The sequence below is a fragment of the Wyeomyia smithii genome, chromosome 3 (genome assembly GCF_029784165.1).
Source record: "Wyeomyia smithii strain HCP4-BCI-WySm-NY-G18 chromosome 3, ASM2978416v1, whole genome shotgun sequence".
Lineage (NCBI taxonomy): Eukaryota > Metazoa > Arthropoda > Insecta > Diptera > Culicidae > Wyeomyia > Wyeomyia smithii.
Window position 1 is genome coordinate 14,657,964 of NC_073696.1, and position 18,912 is coordinate 14,676,875.

Here is an 18,912-nt window from a genome sequence, read left to right on the forward strand (position 1 = left end):
TAAGAAAATATCTGTAGGCTTCAATTTAAAGAAACATTATTGAACTCTAATAAAAGCCGGTTTTTTTTCTGGCCACCTTTTTCCGAACTGATCACCCAAAGTGTTTTAATTATGCATCAAAATTGCAGAGATTGGTCTTCATCGGATACAAACGGACTCGTGTTTGTTTTTGTTGGGTCGTTAGGGTGGCCAGTTCTTAAGCTTAATTCGATACATTTTATTTTCAAAAATTCATAACTTTTGACCCGCTGATGTCATAAATGTTATAATTCTAAATGTCATAAATGTCATTAATGTCATAAATGTCATAAATGTCATAAATGTCATGAATGTCATGAATGTCATAAATGTCATAAATGTCATATACGATCGGACACTGTCAACACCGCAGGGCATCACACCAACACAACGAGGCGCAACAAGGCGGTTGGCGTACCTGCTGCTACTGTCCGTGTGTATCATCTGTCAGTTGAAAAAAGTGCAAATCATAAAAACAAACTAAATTGGCTATTGCTAGAAAAAAAGGTTTCAATTCGCATCAAAGTAAATTTAAACGATCATTACGTTAGTGAAATTTGGTAAATTACATTGAATTAAGATAATTTACAAGTTTACAAGGATTTCAAGTAATTATATTGGCATTGGTAGTTTAAGAATTATAAACTAGTGAAGATGTTTCAAGGTTCTCCTAGGGCGAAAGGTCCGGTTCGACGTGATTTGGTGGCTAACCTGAAAATAGACTACGGTCGTAGTGTCCAAGAGGAAAAGGTTAATAATAATTGTAAGTTTGTTAATTGTAACGTTGAAGCAAAATGATGCTCAAAAATATATTCCCTATAGTTTGAGCTGTCACAAATTTAAAGGTGCTGCTTCAAAAAAATTGGTTCGTTATCTGAACAGACGCGATTATCCGGAACATCAAAAAAAATTTCATTCCGGATAATCGAGTTTTCCGGATAATCAAATCACAGAAAAAATATGTAAATTTGCTATTGACGAACATAATATAAATATTTGCTTTTTTTTATTTTACTTGTATGATGCAGTGGCGTAACCAGAAATAATTTCTGAAGCGCAAAGGGGTAAAATCTTGAGAAGCAAAAATGAATTGGACATTAATTATTTTTTTTAATTTATTCGAACATTTTCCAAACAAGCCGGAAGTGACAAAAATGGTACCAAATATGCCAGAAGGGATGGTAAAGGTAAAATTTTTGAATAAAAATTAAAAAGCGAACACAAAAAAATAAAATTCCGGAAAGTCGAGTCTAAATTTCCGCATAATCGAATTCCGGATAATCAAGTCCGAGCTGTGTGTCATAAATATTGTGAACGTGTGATGAATGTGATAAATATCATCAATGCCGTGAAGGTCATAAATGTCATAAAAGTCCTTCATAAATATCAGAAATGTCATAAATGTCTTATATATCATAAACGTCATGTTTTTCATAAATGTCATATATGTCACATAAATGTTATATTTGCCATTAATATCATAAATGTTATTTATATCACAAATATTATAAATGTCGTAAAATTCATAAATGACGAAAATGTCATAAATATCATTAATGTCAAAATTTCCATAAATGTAAGAATTTTCATAAATGCAAAAACAAATTAAAATGTTTTAAATGTTGAAAATGTCGAAAATGTCATGATCGTCAATTATGAGTACGTGAGACTTCCGAAACATACTGATACATCCAGAAAAAATATAATTTTTGACCGGAAGTGTTGCCAGATAGATAATTTTTGTATTCAAAAACTAAATTTGCATCTCGGCAAATTCAAATTTCATTTTAAATTTGATAGTTTCATCGTGGTACTTGGAAAATTTTAAGTAAGAACACCACCCCGAGATAATATGAGCCAATCTCGAGTTAAATAATAGTTTTAAATTACCTAGTTAAGTTTTCTTACAGGACGCAGGACGTCCGAAAAATACTAGTAGGTGGTTTTTGAAAAAAATAAACTGATGATTCCATAAAAAATATTATATTTGACCACCGGAAGTGATGCCAGATAGAATATTTTTGTATTTCAAAATTAAATTTGCCAAATTTGGAAAAATTTTCACTCATTACTCCGAATATGTGATATTAAATCACATATGATATTGGTCATGATGATTGAATTTATTGAGAAACCAAGATAAAATAAAAAAAAACATAACCGTAGCACAATCTAAAAAAAAAATTATTTGAGTAATTCATGGTTTTTATGGTAACCATATTCATGAGATAAACTGTTCATCATGGCAATCCTTGGTTGCACAGGAATAGAATTTGTGTACTGCTGCAATAGATATACCAGCGCACACTGGTTCTAAAGCCGCGAAAATGTGATCGAAATATGTTGACCCAAAAATTTGATTTTGGAGCCATAGTCTTAAAAAAGGTTGTTTCATTATTTATAATCCACGTTATAGAAGTTGGAAATTTGAGATTATTGCAATTAACAGTGAGAAACAAGCATAACTTTTCTCATTTTGGAATATAAAAAACCACTTGTTTCGGCAAAGTTATAGCACATTTCAAAAGGAACTTGCTACTTGTTTTCAATTTAATTTTTTATAGTGAATAGTGTTGTTTGGTATAACATAACAACCAATTTCTTCGAAGAAAGCTGGTTGCTATCTCACATATTTTTTTGATGATTTTTATTAAAATAATGCATATAAACTAACTGCATATAAACTAACTACTTTTTACTCAAAAAAACAAATATTTTGAAGCCGCAGTGCCTTCAGCAAAGTTGTTTGATTAACTATTCTTCACTTTATATAAGTTGTAATTTGGTGATTAATCCACCTAGAGGTGAAAAACGAATATTAGTTTCCCATTGTAGAATATTGTAAAATTGAAGAAAATCACTAGTAAATGTTATATTGGAAAAATTGATTCTTGTAGCAATGAATTAATGGAAAACTTTACAATTTAAATAGCAGATAGAAGTACGGTATTTTGAACAAAGTTGTTTCTTTTCTATTTTTCAACTTTACTGCAAGCACTAGGGCTAAGAAATCATTTTTTTTTTTTTGGTTAAAATAATTTCTAGCACGTTTTTGTAGCTTTGAAAACTTTCAACAAAAATTTCAAACAAAATACTGTACTTTAAGGCGATTTAGAACAAACCATTAGAGTGAAAATTTCTAGAACGCATAATCCAAAACAAAATCACCAACCGAAACCTATTAATAAAATCGCACCTTCGAGAAAAATAATCCTCCGTCATTGTTGTCATCGTTTTAAGATTGTTTGTTCTGCTGAGGACAGCTTTCAGTCAAAACGCGGATCTAACAGGACAAGACGCTTTTCCTCTGGCTTATTATCTGCCATTTTTTTCTCGTACCGTTTCGTACTAGAATATCAGAGCCTTAGTCTTTGGTGCTGACTGAAGAATGTTAACCATGTTGATCGGTATTACCTCTGACATGAATTCGAAGGTGTTTTTCAACTTATGACGATTTCTAAAAATATTTTAGCTTGCTTCCTGCTCAACAAGGTTGATAAAACAATACTGATTCCAACCCTGCTGAAAATTATCCTCTCCTTCGTACGTCCCTCAAGAAACGGAAAGAGTTGAAAGAAAAGACCGGTAATGGAGAATAATCCGCTGTTTCAGCTGAGAGCAGCGAATCTCCTCGTCTTGATAGGTACAGCACGCGGCTGCTGGTATGGTGGCACGAAGATGAGCCATCAGATCTTTTCGCCATCTTTTTGTGCGACCGACCGGCCTGCCTGCCTGCGTTCGCCTTTCGGTGCACACAAATGGACCAGTCACGGTCAGGCGCGAAAATAATAGCAAATTATTATCATTTATATGCTAATCTAATATCATTTTGCCGTCTTTAGAGGTGCCATTAAAAAATCCCTTCGCTCGCGTTAAGTTGGCGTTTATCGGTTTTTAAGTCCCCCTCTTCCCCTAGTTTTCTGCTTTTCTCCTTCCCGTTGGATTACGGTTTTTATTTTATCAAGGTGAACCCTTCCCGGTTGGTAATATAATTGAATTTTCTCTGAGGAATCATAATGATGGTTGAGATGTAAGAGTAGGCTCAGGTTTAGTAACCAGTAATGAATCAAATTAAAAAAAATTTAATATAAATACTAGATTCAACTTTAAAAATCGTCCATATCGATTCACTGCCAAACAGTAACGACACTCTGCAAAAACCCACGAGACGTACTACATGATCCAGTGCAAAAGTTTGGGGTGTATCACCGAACCGGAATCCATCGTTATCGTTACAACACGTCCGTCCATTTGGGCAGAGGAACAGATTACCCACCTGCAAGAATCAATCATCCACCCCGTTGCCACCCACCAAGGGCTCGCTGACCGGACCAATCCGATGACTGGCTGGCCAGACGCAGATAGCCATAGCGAAAACAACGTGGCCGATGGTCGGGAACTCCAAGAGCAGCTCCGACGACACACAGTCATTGTTCCAGGAAGGATGCACAGCTTTGGGAGGCGCGGTCGTCTGCACTCCTGCCGGCGGAACAGTCTTGCTATGTTTACAGACTCGTTTACATTCCGGAGCGCTTGGAGGAGATTTTCCTCTGGGTTCTAATCTCGGCCAGATCTCATCCCTTGGGTAGGGATTTGTGAAATGAAATCTTTTTCCGGCTTTTCTGGGTAGCCGAAACAGAAAGTGAAGAGTGGAGAGATACGACCCGGCTGGATGAGTAACGAAGTTGTTTACGTTTTACGTACCGTATCGAGCGGAACCATCGAATCCGTCGTCGTCGTTGTTGTCTCACACGCGTGGATCATCATCGCCGGTGCTGTCGTCGTTGTCGTAGTCGTCGATGCTCTGTTGAATCGAACTTCGCAATGGATTGGGGCCTGTTGTCGCGGCCATATCAGGAATCGTATTGTACCTAACCTATCCACAGAATGGCGTCTGCGTCTGCACATTTCTAGATATGGGCCATGATATAGTGCTATTTCGGGTAGCAGCGTCATTCGAGGAAAGCTACTTTCATCCGACAGACATATCATTCCTTCTGCCGGTGCGTTGGTTGCTGTTTGAAGAGCTATTAGGAGGTAACAGCTTAAGTATTTTCCAGGCGGGATATGATATGTAAAATATGATTTGATAACGTCACATTTATTCAGAGAAGAACACTTTTGAAACCGTTGAACCAGATTTATGTCACAGAAAAGGACGAAGAAACGAACTTGGAAACTTTTCATTCCAAATTTATTTTTCTGCTTTTTAGAATATTTCATCTTTTATGTCTGCATTTTTTCTTAAATTGTCAAAAAACCTCATATGCAATTGATTGATTGATTGAAAAAACATTCAAACAGTTAAAAAGTAAAACAGAAATAAGAACTATTCCTGCTCTGTTGTCAGCGCCGTTAACAAAAAAAAACCTTAACTTTATTACACTGCACTATCGTAGCTGAGGAAGGTCGAAATCGAACTCGAACGGAGTAAAAATTTCATTCACAAAAATTGCCCTAGTCCCTAGAACACACGTATCCGAGCCGCAAAAATAGAAACGGCAAATTATCGTGTCTCTACGAACCACTTAAGCCCATAAATTCCCCCTTGTGCAAGTGTTGGTTGCGTCTGGCCCGGCTGTGATAAAAATTGTCTCTCCGTCTGGGGGATGTTTTCTCATCTTTTGCTTTTTATGTTTGTATGGAACTACATCCACAAGGAGAAGATTGGCGACTGAAAGTTTTTGTTTTTTTTTTCTAATTTTTTTCCTACTCTACGCATCGTAGGCCGCCAGCCGGATTCGGCACAGTGGACGGGTTTTATGCAATTCGAACGTTTATCCTTCTCCCATTCGTTTCGATTTTTATCCTTGAGCCGGTGCGAGATAAGAGTGGTTGATGGTTGCAAAAAGAAAACAAAACAAAAATAACATACACTAGTCTAGCAGCCTAGCGACATCAAGAGAATGAAATGTGAAATCGAGAGTAGAAAAAAAACGATAGCGAGATGACCATAAAAGCATTCCAAAAAACCAGACTGTAGAATGAAGGAGGAGACTTGTATCGGTGGGTGTCTTTATCTCTTCATTTTCCCTGATTACAAACCAATATGAGGGTAAAGTAAAAAGCAATAAGAACTTTGGATTCGATTCGTCTGACTCTTCATTTTGATTATGTGAATAGTATGGATTTACGAAATTTCATTTTTCCCAGAAAAGGAAAAAAATTGCAGCGCCCAAAGAAAAAATCTCTTCTGAAAATATCAGCACGTCTGAGTGCTGAATTCCAAGGGAAACGAAAATCTATCGTCGAAATGGTTCGCCTCTGGAGACTTTTCCTCCTATCGGCTTTCGCCTATCGCAAATTTCGTTTCCTGTGTGATGGAAAGCGATGGGCTGCGAGCAGATAAGAAAATACGACCGACGCACATACTCGAGGACATACCGCCACCCAACCGAAACAGAGAGCGGATATCAGCGAAGGAATCTGAAAGAATCGACACGTAACGAACCCGGTCTAGGTCGAATTTTGGGCTCTTGGCGCCGGTGCTGCCGAATCTTCACATCAGCCAAAATCACTGGGAATGCACTGGCTGTGCCGTTGCTGACGGGTATAATAGGAAAAGTTGATCTGATAAGAGCTTTTTACTACCGCTCTCTGGCTCCGGCGCGATATCGCCATGCCGGCTGATGTCCTTCTAGGACCGATTTCTCCCATAAAAGTTGGTTTTGGTAGCCGGTCGTACGGATATCGCGGTATTCATCGCTCGAGCACTGATAAGGCGAAAGTATAGTGGAACGTATATAAGGAAGATAACGTTGGAAAATCTCGCATTCCGTTTTCCTTGCCGGTTGCCCTGAGCTTCGGGCAGCATTTTCATATGCTAGCACCGTGGTAAACTGGACAGAATTTTCAGTTATTTTTAGATTGTGAATCAACAACTACAACACTGGTACTCGTGCCCCAATTCAACGCATTTCGTGTGCTTCCGCTTTCATAGCTTATCAGGATCATCCACCGCCATCGTTAGCCTGGCTGCGTTGTAAAATATAATAATAATATCGTTATCAATTTTCATCAATCAACAAAGCGTAGATAAGCGAAATACGATAGTCAGCGAAAGAGAGTGCGAGAGAGAGAGAGAGAGTGACAGCCCAAGCAAGAGAGTTCGTTCGCGCTCGCCAGAAAGGACATAGAACTCTTTCTACGACGCCGTGCCGACCCGCCGAGTAACAATGCATTTACTGGTGAACATTTCCTCCCACCCCGTAACCGAACTTCGAATCGAAAGAATTGGAAAAAGATAGATAAACGATTCACACAGTATTTGCTCCTCGATTGCTGAAGATAGTGTTGCAGCTCCAGCCAATTCTGACAGCATTCGGGACAGAGTTGAACTGAAGTGAAGTGCGCGTGTTTTGTGTTGTTTCCGGTATAGGGATCGAACAAAATAGGTAAGGGATTGTTACTGGTGCATTTTTTCAAATCTATCTCAACTTAATTTTTGCGTGCGTAATCTTCAGTGTTTCAAAAAACAAAAAATAACTTAAATAGAGTATCGGCTTTATCGTCGTCAGGTTTGTACTATTGTCGTCAGGGAGATAAATGTTTATTTGTTTATTTGTTCATCGTCTTCGATCATATCGTACAGACTGGTTTGTCTTATGCTATATTTTTGACGTGGGACACGTCTTTGTTTACTATACTGGGATGCATTCTGTAAAATTGGAAATGAAACGGGCAAATGTTGCAAATGTGGCAAAGTTTTCCTAAAAGTTTGAAACAATACCCATCCTTGAACAATCTCTAAACCTGCGTGTTAGGTACTGTAGAACCTAATAAAAACTGATGTCTTGAAAGAAAACTTGCTAGTAAAAGCAACAGTACCAGTGGAGTATAGAACCGCAGGTCTCTCGTCGTCTATGATTGCATTGGTACTCTTCTATTCGTACTGCAGCAGTACTATTCGTATTGCAGTGGTACACTTTTGTTCGTACATTTCTATTCGTATGCAATTGAGGAAAAACTACAATGCTGCTGTTGATGGTGATTGAAAGTTTATTTCATAAATATGATTGCCATGAATTACTCAACAAGAATTGTAAATTTTTGCAACGGATTTTTTTTTAATTCTATCTTCTATATTCACTAAATAATCGTGACCGGATAGTATCGAAAGAGTAAATTCCTAAATATATACATTTATAGAAGAGTAAGAACCTGCGAATGCTTGTGATTTTTTAGTTTATTTAGTAAGATTCGTACAGAATCTCTTTTTATATTTCAAAATTGTTAGATGATATACTATTATTCTAAGCTTTACCATAATAAACGTATATTTCCTGTCTTCGTAATACAGCGAATGTAGTTGCAGGCAAATGAAAAAATTGTCAAGCAAAAAATAAAAATGTAATTGTGGATTTCTACGATTTTTTGCTGGAACTTGTTAGGAATTTTGTTCAAAATATTTTCTTATGTTTTCCAATTGATGAACCTTTGTAAGGGCTTCCATATTATTTTGAAAGTAATATCCATACTATAGATTTGATTTAGTTAGAGTTAAATAAGACAAAACCATTCATTATGTTAACGTAAGCATTATTGGATTTGGTTTTTGAGGATATAGAGATAATTCTGACTTTGACGCATTATGGGAAATTCTTGGTGCTTCTTCAACAAGCACGATATGCTTGTGCCTTGTTAAATACATATTTTTTGCACAAAAAAAAAAAAAAATTATATCACCAAATATAAATGAAATTTCCTCGAGTGTTGTTGAATATATTCCAAAAATTGATTTCCAGGGGAGGCTGAAAATAAACACATTGATTCTGTCTGCAGACTCTGTATATTTTGTAACAAAAAATCCCCTAATTACAGTGTTTAGTCCCACGTCACCATTTCATACAACCCTAGGGCTGTATACCTTGTAGTATTAATTCTATTTTTAAAACTATTTTTGGTTAAGTTAAAGTCAAATAAATCACTGACGTCATTGAATCCTCTTAGGCAGGAACTGAGCGGATTGTTATAACCATAGCTTGTCCTGTGCCCGGGTATGGAGATCATTGTCCAGTATCGCAACCGGCGCTGAGGAACATTTATTTGAATTAGCAGGAGAAGGTCTGAGCAGTCAATATTGTTCGTTAGGACGTCGAAAACAAACAATCGTTGAAGTTTTATTCGTCTTGTTGACAGCAATTCCAGGTCAATCAAACGACATCGTTGCGAGTAGTCGGGCAGATGTACAGGGTCATTCCACGGTAGGTGACGAAGAGCAAAACGTAAAAAACATTTTTGAACTCGCTCAATGCGAATAACTTGAGAGGTATGGTACGGGGCCCATATGGAAGCAGCGTACTCCAGAACACTGCGTAGTAAAGCACAGTATAGTGCCTTAAGCGCGTACACGTCAGTAAACTGTGAAGCATTGCGGCGAATGAATCCGAGAAGCGAAAAAGCTTTAGCGGTAGCTAAAAAGCTTAGAATCGATAATGACGCCCAAGTCACGGATAGACTGCACACGGTCCAGTGGAGTTGTGTCGATGTTGTACTGATGACTAATCAAATTATGACAGCGACTGAAAGTGATCACCTTGCATTTGTTGATGTTCACACGCATCCCGTTCTCTTTGCACCTACGTGAAAGTATATCGATGTCTTTTTGCAAGCAAATACAATCCAACATGGACTTAATTATTCGGAAAATTTTCAGGTCATCGGCGAAAAGCAGCTTTGCAGAAGAAATTCGTTGACACAAGTCGTTAATGAAATGCACGAAAATCAGCGGTCCCAGTACACTACCCTGTGGAACTCCAGACGGGATGTCGAACTTTCTAGAGTGTGTAGAGTTCACCTGGACGAATGCGCTTCTACCGGTCAAGTACGACATTAACCAGTCGGATATCCAATCGGGGAAGCCCATATGCCTCAGCTTCTCAATTGCGAAGGTGTGCGGAACGGTATCGAATGCTTTTGAGAAGTCGATGTATACCGAGTCCACTTGATTTCGACATTCAATTTCCCGAAATAATACGCTGGCGTAACATAGCAAGTTAGTTGTTGTAGAGCGACGCGGGACGAAACCGTGCTGATCGTTCGATATTATCGATTTAACTGCGGATAGCATGACCACATGCATCAGAGTTTCCAGAAGCTTCCCTAGACAGCAGAGAATAGATATTCCGCGGTAGTTTCCAACTTTTCGTGTGCTCCCTGATTTGTGAACGGGTATCATTTTGGCCGTCTTCCATAAAGTCGGGAAAGTTTGTTCATCCAGCGATCGATTAAACAACAATGTTACCGGACCAACTAGCGACTCGGCGCACTTTTTCAATACTATAGGAGCTAATCCATCAGTTCCAGCCCCTTTCGATTCATCAAGCTTAGTAAGCGCTGTGAATACATCCTCACGAGAGAAAATGTTGTCCAACAACGTTAATTTCTTGCATGGTGGTTTTTCATATTGCAGAGCATCTTGCTGCCCCGCGGACAACAATAGGACAAACCTGACGATAATAGAGCCGATACTCAACTTATTTAAAAAATCATCTTTTTACATCACCTATGTTTGAAATCCTTATGATATATATACGAATTTTAACCTGAAAAAAAAACAAGAAATAGATTTTAGATTCGGAAATTTAAACAAACTGAAACTTATGATCCAAACCTATAAAAATTCCTTAGCATTTTGGTTTTTTGGCTTTTCAATTCCTGAAATATTATGTGTAGGTATGTAATTTATTTAATTTATATTTCCAAATCTCTTAATTTATGTTTCCAATTCTTGGATGAAGAATCCATACATGAATACATGGATTCTTCATCCAAGAATTGAAAATATAAATTAAGAGATTTGGAAATATAAATTAAATAAAATACATAAACATAATATTTCAGGAATTGAAAAACCAAAACAACCAAAATGCTCAAAGAAATCCAGAATCCAAGAATAAAATAACTCATGAATCGTAGAATCACAAAACCACAAAACTCACAGCACTCTGAGAATCTAAAAATGCAACAATTCCGTTCTCCGATTTTCGAGAATATAAAACCTTACTACTAAAACCTAATTTTATAATTATTCGAAAGATCTAAAAATTTTGGCGAACAAATGTTCAAAGAACTTTATACCAAAAAAATTCAAGTAACTATGAATTTAAGAATCCAACAGGGAAAATGAATAAAAGAATCAGCTATAAATAATCACTTATCAGCTGCACAATACTTTCACATTAAATTGCGGGAGTCCGAACGCAAAATAACCCTCGAAATCCAGAATCCAAGAAGAAAAGTAGCCGAGATTCGAACCCAAAGGCCAATAATTCTAAAATCCAAGAATACTTAATTACTTACTTTGTTGGCGACATATCGTTGAGAACCTATGCCAAATCCAGAATACGCCTCTACAAAACTCGGTCTTGGGCTGCTCCTCTCCAGTCTCCCTTTACACCCGCTGCTCCGGCATCCTCGTCGACAGCACACATCCAAGTCTGCCTCGAAGTCGTGGGCCTCTATCCGGCTCAGAATTCCAAAAACAAAATGCAAAGATCCAGAGAATCCAGTGAACAAAAATTCGAAAACTTCAAAACCGAAGAATCCAAGAAACTAAAACTAAAAGAAAGGCACTAAAAAAAATACCAGGAAAATCCAAAAAGCAAAAATCCCAACAGCGTATCCATCAAAAATCCGAGAATTCGGAAATCTAAAATATCACCCAAAATATTCAAATGTACATAACATTCCAGAGATCCCAAAATTAAAAAAAAAAAAACAGAAACACATTTGTACACAACACATTTGCCAACAAACCGTGTGTGCCACTCCCGATATTTTTTATGTGTTCTCTTCTCTCCATTCGCTCTTTTGTATTTCTTTCGCACCGAAAAAATACAACTGAACACACTTTGTGCATTTGCCAAATTGTGCGACACCACACATTGTGCCTTTCCTTGTGTGTTGCTTGGGGCAATGATTATCGGATTTGACAAACGCGTGCAATAATCTAGAACATTTATATGTATTGATGCGCTGTAAAAAATTCATTTTCTACGTGGTATGTTCAATTTGGTACAACGAATATTGTATTAAATTAATTTTTTGATTTCGGAACTTAATTTAATTCCTGCTGAATTAATTTTGGAACTAATTTTGAGTGCCACTCAATGGGTTTTGTTTCACACTGAAAATCGTTTCTTCTCGGAAGTAGCCGCAATATGTCTTGTACACAGGGTGGCAATAGAAATCGACTTTTCGAATTTAATTTAGAAATAGGGCTCAAAAGTTTTGTCTTCAAAAAAAAATCCCCATACTAAACTTCAGCTTGATCGGTCACGGGAACACGTAAGCATTATTTTTTGACCGATGAAAAAAATTAACAGGTAGTTCATAAATTTGTCAATATCAAACAATGTTTGATACCAAGTGTATATGGTCCTTGTACATAAGTCTACTTCCCTCTCCTTGTCAACACTATTTTCCGAAATCTATTTCTTTCGGCTGAAAAATGTCGACAAATTCATTTCTTGATGTCTTTTCTCTGTTATTTTTTCTACCCGAAACGCAATGAAAAATGTTCAAACTAAAGTACTTTGTTCTCACACAATGTGTCACAAAAAGCAGCACAAAGTGTTGTTAACGTTCTCCCTTCTCACTTGCTGATATATTTCATAGTTCTTCCGTTTTCGCTCTTTCCCTATGTGCTTGTTGGTTTTCAAAATTTGTAGGTACCGTTTTTGTTGTGCCTTGATGTAAAATTAACACACTGAGCGCAATGAGTGTGCGAATGACAGCCCTATTGAAGAGTATCAGATTAAAAAGTCAGGAAATACAAAGAATCACTAATAATCCAGAAATGCAAAAATTCAGTAATACAATTTCCGAAATCGATAATTGAAGAACTTAAGAATCTAAACAAACCGCGAAAACCACATAAATCCAGAAATTTAATAATAATAAAATGAAGAAAATTTTAAAATCACGGATTCAATAATTTAGTTTTTATCAGAGTTAAAAAAGTTAAGATTCCAATAATGCAAAAATCCAGAGAAATATTCGAAGAATAAAAGATCCTAAAAAATTTCCTATTCTCCAGTAAAAAAATAGGGATTTAAAAGTAGCGAAAACCGTGAATCCAAAAAGTCAATAATTCAAATATTCAACAATCAAAAAACCCAAAATATAAGAATTGTATCTGCAGAATCCAATAACCAATTGTAATTGTTCAAATATTCATGAAACCAGCAATATCAGAATTTAAATATAAACCTCCTCCCGCGAAACACTCAATTTCCTGAGTAAAATAAGTGTGCAAAGTTTCATTCAAATCAAAAAAGGCCAGGTAACTTTTTCGTATTTTTAGCTCATTTTGCTCAAAACTAAAAGAATCTAAAATGCAACAATTGAGTAATTTGGATTCCAAGAATCATCTGAAAAATTAAAGAATCCAAAAATCCGAAAATGCACGACAATTCAAAGCATCTAAAGCCTGAAACCCAAATTGCGAAGAATTAAAAAGAAACGAATCTGAAAATCCGTAAATTAAAGACTTTAAGATTTAAAAGTGCAGCCAAAAATCCTACATTCCGAAGCTCCAAGAGTATCCAGGAATCTTGAAGTGATAGGATCCGAAATCAAACAAGTAACAATCAGGGAATCCAAAAGTACAAGAATCTAAGGAATCCAAGAATAAAAGAAACTAAGCATTGAGGAATAAGAGAGTTTGAAAGCCACAGAACCGCCAAATTTAGATACCAATAATTTGGGAACCTTACAATTTGGGAATCCCCGAATATCCAAAATCCAAAGTTTCTGAGCTTCCTATTAATCCAATCTTGTAAAAATTCAGCAATTCAATTGCCGAGAACCAAAGATTTATGAGTTTAAAAATATAAAAATCTCGACAGTCCAAACTAAAAAATCTAAGAAACTGCGAATTTTGAAATGCATAAAAGCTTTTGAGTTCTTTCTTCGTTCTCTGTTTTTGCGACAAAATTGTTGGAGTAAATTTTACGCTTCTAGTTTGCCCAGAAATTCTCGATGGGACGCAGCTGGAGGACGTTGGCGGGTTCGCCTACCTGGGTACCACATCAATATCCAGCCGATCCTTCTCCTTCAATAATCGCCTCGAATAGTCGGTTGACGCCAGATCCAGTCAGAATACCGCTTCTTCGCCCTTATGGTATTGATGAACGTCGAAACTTCCGGCAAGCCTTTTGTATTATAAATTTTCCCGTTCACGGCCAGTCCGGAGCAAAAGAAGAGCTGCTTTGGCATCCCTTCTCGCTGATTGTCAGCCACAGCTGCACCTTCTTGAGGAACTTGGTGTGTCAAATGAACTTCACCTCGGAGCTTACGAAGTGCCCTGCCTGTCGTTGCCATCTAGGGTGAGATAGGTCTCGTCGTCCATCACCACCGCCACGTAGTGATACGTAGTGATAGTGATACGTAGTGATCGACTTGACCATCTTTTTCAGCCGCTGCCGCTTCGAAACCAGTGGACGAGGCTGCCGCTTCCTGACGTGTATGTCTATGTTCACCAGGTACTTTTTCACTGTTTGGCCGGTTGCACCGATCTCCCGGCCAAGCGCACGCAGCGATGTAGCCACTTTCCACTCGATCTCCTCTTCAGCATCCTTTGAAGCTTCTTGTCGCTCAGGACCGTCGGTCGTCGGTCGTCCGGAACCGGATTTTCTTTCGAATCTCTGATTGTTGTCCAATAGTGCCGAGATGTTGTAGATGCCGGAACAGGCGTATCCGGCATCCACGAAGTGCCACACGATGTCCGTTTACGATGAGACGAGGTATCGTTTTTTAAACGCGCACACTTCTGAACGAAATAGCTTTACTGTTTTCGCCATCACGGATAGAGTTTGACTGATAGAGCTGTCATTTTTTCTTTGCTGACTCATAGGTTACTATGATTGATGCTGCATGGAAAGTTTCGTCATTTTGTCCATTTCTTTTAATACAAACGTTAATCCAACTTCCAATAAACCAGAAATTCAAGTCACTCTATTAATTTCCTTGTGCCAACGTAGACGAAAAAGGTAAATTTACTACTTTTTATGTTTTGTAAGAATAATAAGTGTTATGTCCTGTCTCGCGTCGCGGTACAGAAATTCAAGATTTAAAAAAATATAATAATATGAAATTCCGAAAGGAGTTTCCAGGAAGTTCGATACAAGGCATTTCGAATTCGACGAACATTAAACTCGACAATCCAGCTATCCAACAATTTGGAAATCTACAACAGATAACATATAAAGTGTCTAAAAGTATGAGAACATAATATTCCTGAAATCTAAAGTTATAAAAAACATAAAAAACAGGATTCGAGGTATCGTTGAATCGCATAATCCAAAAACAAGCAAATCCAGCATACTACAGTTGCATCCAAAATCCAAAACTCTTCCAATAATCCAAAAATTCAAGAATTTTTAAATCTAGAACTCAAAAATGCAAAAAATCCGAGATACAATAAAAAAAATCAACGAATCAAAGAACTTAGAAAGCGAGAAGTAGTATAAACCATATATCTGACACCTCAAAATGATGAATCCGAAAAATTATATTCCAAATATTCAACAGCTAAAAAATCCAAATAAATTTAGCATTGTGTGTATCCAAGAATCTTGGATCCGAAATCGTGCAATTAACATTCGAAAAATGCTAAAGTACATGAACACTCTATTCCAGGGATCCAAGAGTAAAGGCATCAAATCCAGGAATAGAAAATTCAAAAATGTTTAGACCGCAGAATTCAGAAATCAATAATTAAATAAAATTCACGATAAGTTAAAGAATTCTACAGATCGTGAATCAAAGAATTAAGTAATCCTCAGATTCAAGAACCAAGATTAAAAAATAACGAAAATCTCGAATCCAACATTCTAAGCATCCAGGAATCTTGACATGATAGGATTAGAATTTTTAAGTAAACCACATTTTCAGAAATTCAAAGACCTTAAAACCACTTAGGAACCCCAAAATCTTAAGAAAAGAATCGTAAAATATAAAAATAAATATAATACATGTCGGACTCGATTATCCGGAATTCGATTATCCGGAATTTCATTTTTTGGCGTTCGTTTTCAATTTTCAATCCGAAATTCTACCTTTACCATCCTTCCGGCATATTTGTTATCATTCATGTCAATTCCGGCATGTTTGGGACAGGTTCGAAGAAATCACACCTTTTCGCCTCAGAAATAATTTCTGGTTACGCCACTGCATCATACAAGTAAAATAAGAAAAGGAAATATTTATTTTATATTCGTTAAACGCAAGTTTGAATGTTTTTTTCTGTGATTTGATTATCCGGAAATCTCGATTATTCGGAATGATTTTTTTTTTATGTTCCGGATAATCGAGTCCGACCTGTAATTATTTGCGAATCTGAGACAGTAATGTGTCCAAGCTTCAGAGAATCCTTCAAGGAACAAGAATCAAAATTCAAAAGATTCATCAAATCGATAAATATTCAGCAAATCGATGAACTGAAAAATAAAAACATCCACAAAGCTGGAAAACTAATCTGTTTAAAAAAACCTAAAATTTGTAAAAATAGTTATTAGGGATTGCGAAATGTTTACGATTTTGGATTAATTATTCGAACGTTATACAATTATTACCGTGTTTCAGTTTTGTGTCTCAGCTCAGGCATTGTCATTTTCAACTTCAGAATAAATTCTTGTTGCAAATTTAAGAAAGAGTTTTACTTACATTTGTATATTTTTGTTCATTTCTGAACAATTCTGAATCGCAACTCTAGGATTTCATCCTTTGATGTTGTTGCAAATTGAAAAGACTATTAGCAAAAACGGGTATGAAATTTAGTTAAAAAGTCATGTCAAAATAATATAAATTTGACTTTAAATATGTTTGTAAAAGAAAATGCTTTAGTTTTGCAAAATCTAATTCAATAATTACTCACTGTCAAAGCTGCCAAAACCTTTATCCTCGAATCCGACTCTGAGTTCCCCGAGTACTCTTTCTCTCTCTCTCTCTCTCTACATATATCCAGGACGCCAGGAAGGACAATCGTTCGCGCCGAATTGGTCGCAGCGGTACCGGGCAGGCAGGAGGATATACCGTTGTAGTTGCGGAAAAAGTACGTTTAGCCGCGAGAGCCATAGATTGGAGCCGAATGGATGGATGGATGAATGGACCACCGACTGACGAAGTGGCGGAGGTGCTGCACTGGTGGATGAATGGCGGCTGGTCTCTGAACAGGCAGCAGTGGTGGTGGTTTTGGTGGTGGAGCGGCGGTGGTGGGTCTGTATTGTGTATAAATTGTTGATCGGACCGGAGCGATAAGCGAAGTATGGTTCTTGCGATAACGAAAAGCTTTCCCTCGCACTGCTTCGCTGCTTCCCGTCTATCGCCACGTAAAAACCAGCGAACCTTCTCGCACATGTGCCGAGTTTATGTGTGTGCCGAGTATGTAGAGATTGGCGTGCGGATATCGACCACCCACATCCATCTGCTCTCGTGCAGGTCGAAGATCCTTCAAAAGAAGTTGGTCAGAATTGGGGAATGGCTTTCTTTTGAACTCTTATCGCTCTTCATACTGCCGTTGCCAGCGGGTCATTTGAAAAAAAAAAAAAGAAGAGAACTGCGAACAAAAGGATTTACTTGTTCTAGCATCGATGGATCGATAACGAATTACGAGCAACGAACCTGGACCAAGTCCGGAGGATAGCAAGCAGACTCGAGACTTTGTGCGAATGACAACGAATGCATCCAAATTAGAGTAAGTTCTTCGGTGGGAATTCGGAAGGTGCCTTATCAGCAGGAAAGCATCTACAATGCCGCTCCACTTGCCGTCCCCGTTCTTCTCATCGCTGCACAAAAAACAGTTTCCGCTTTCCCGCTTCTGTGTCAGCTAGACTCAATGGTCTTTCCGCGAAGCAGATTATGAACCGATAAGCAATGTGCTTGGGATTCTGGTGGATTCTACCTCTCTGGTTGTATGTGTGCGAGTGTGCTTTCAGCTCACGATTCCTCCAGCTGATATCGTCTCATCCCAGAAGGATAGTGAGCTTGAATCTGTCAAAGAGAAAAGCAATTATTTTTTCTAGCTTGAAGAAATAAACGACTGTTACTGCTTCTTAAACACTAAACATAGTTTTCGTTCGTGTTGAGTTGAATAAAATGTATCAAAATTATGTCCATTTTGTCAGACATTTTCCATAGTTCGATCGGATTTCACTCCCCCGAAACGCAGGTGACGTCCGCTCAGGTTGGGGTCTGCTTGACAGGCTGGTTTTTTTTTCGCCCTTTCAATCCATTCGTCCAACAGCCCAAAACAAAACACATGACGCTGGTGTCATGACCCGAACAAAGCAAACCCAACCCAACCCACGTTGGTTGACCGTTCTCCTCGGCGTCTACGGCTCACTTGAATCCACGTCCACGGTCTGGCACTTTTTACTGCACTCTGCGCTGCTGGTCTGCTACGGGAACTCTTCGTCATCGCGTAATATCTTGATATGACAATCTGATTTTTTTAATCTCGCGTTCCGCCTCTCTCGCTCGCTCACTCACTCGCTTTCCACTGCCACCCGTTTTCTTCATTAGCACTACTCACTGGACAACGAAGTTGGGGCCCGCGATGAACGCGATATTGATTATTCAAAGTTCCAAAAACAGAGTCGCTCAACATGAGCTAAAGAGTACTTGGAAGCGCGATCGCCCTATCTGTCTTCGTTCTTGTTGGCAGACTTGCCTGCGTCTTGCCTTTTTTCATTAGCTCGCAATTCACTTCTTTTCAACACTCTTGACGACGCTCAGACAACGCTCCGTACCCTCGCCTGCTTGGAGGACTTGGCAGGTTTCGCCTACTTCTCCAGATCCGAGCCATGCCATGCCATGCCAACGCTTGCCACAGCCGGCGATGACGAGTGTATATGCTCTTATTCACCAACACATATCCGGCTTATCAATGAC

The 18,912-nt window shown here is 37.9% G+C and overlaps 1 protein-coding gene and 1 long non-coding RNA gene across 4 annotated transcripts in view; one reads left to right on the forward strand and one right to left on the reverse strand.

The window, feature by feature from the left end:
• LOC129733335 (zinc finger protein ush) overlaps positions 1 to 18,912 on the forward strand; it is a 413,663-nt gene that overhangs the window by 194,306 nt on the left and 200,445 nt on the right. Inside the window, exon 1 of one of the 3 annotated variants that reach the window (XM_055695142.1) lies at positions 7,313 to 7,412. The exons of the other annotated variants lie outside the window; for them this stretch is intronic. The gene's annotated coding sequence lies outside the window, so the exon portion shown is untranslated. Of the gene's footprint in view, positions 1 to 7,312; positions 7,413 to 18,912 lie in introns of those variants that run through there. 3 annotated transcript variants of the gene reach the window in all.
• Positions 14,843 to 18,891, reverse strand: LOC129733337 (uncharacterized). The gene is made up of 3 exons (XR_008729458.1): positions 18,069 to 18,891; positions 17,644 to 18,012; positions 14,843 to 17,578 (listed from the first exon to the last, which is right to left on the reverse strand). It is a non-coding gene; the product is annotated as an uncharacterized LOC129733337 (long non-coding RNA).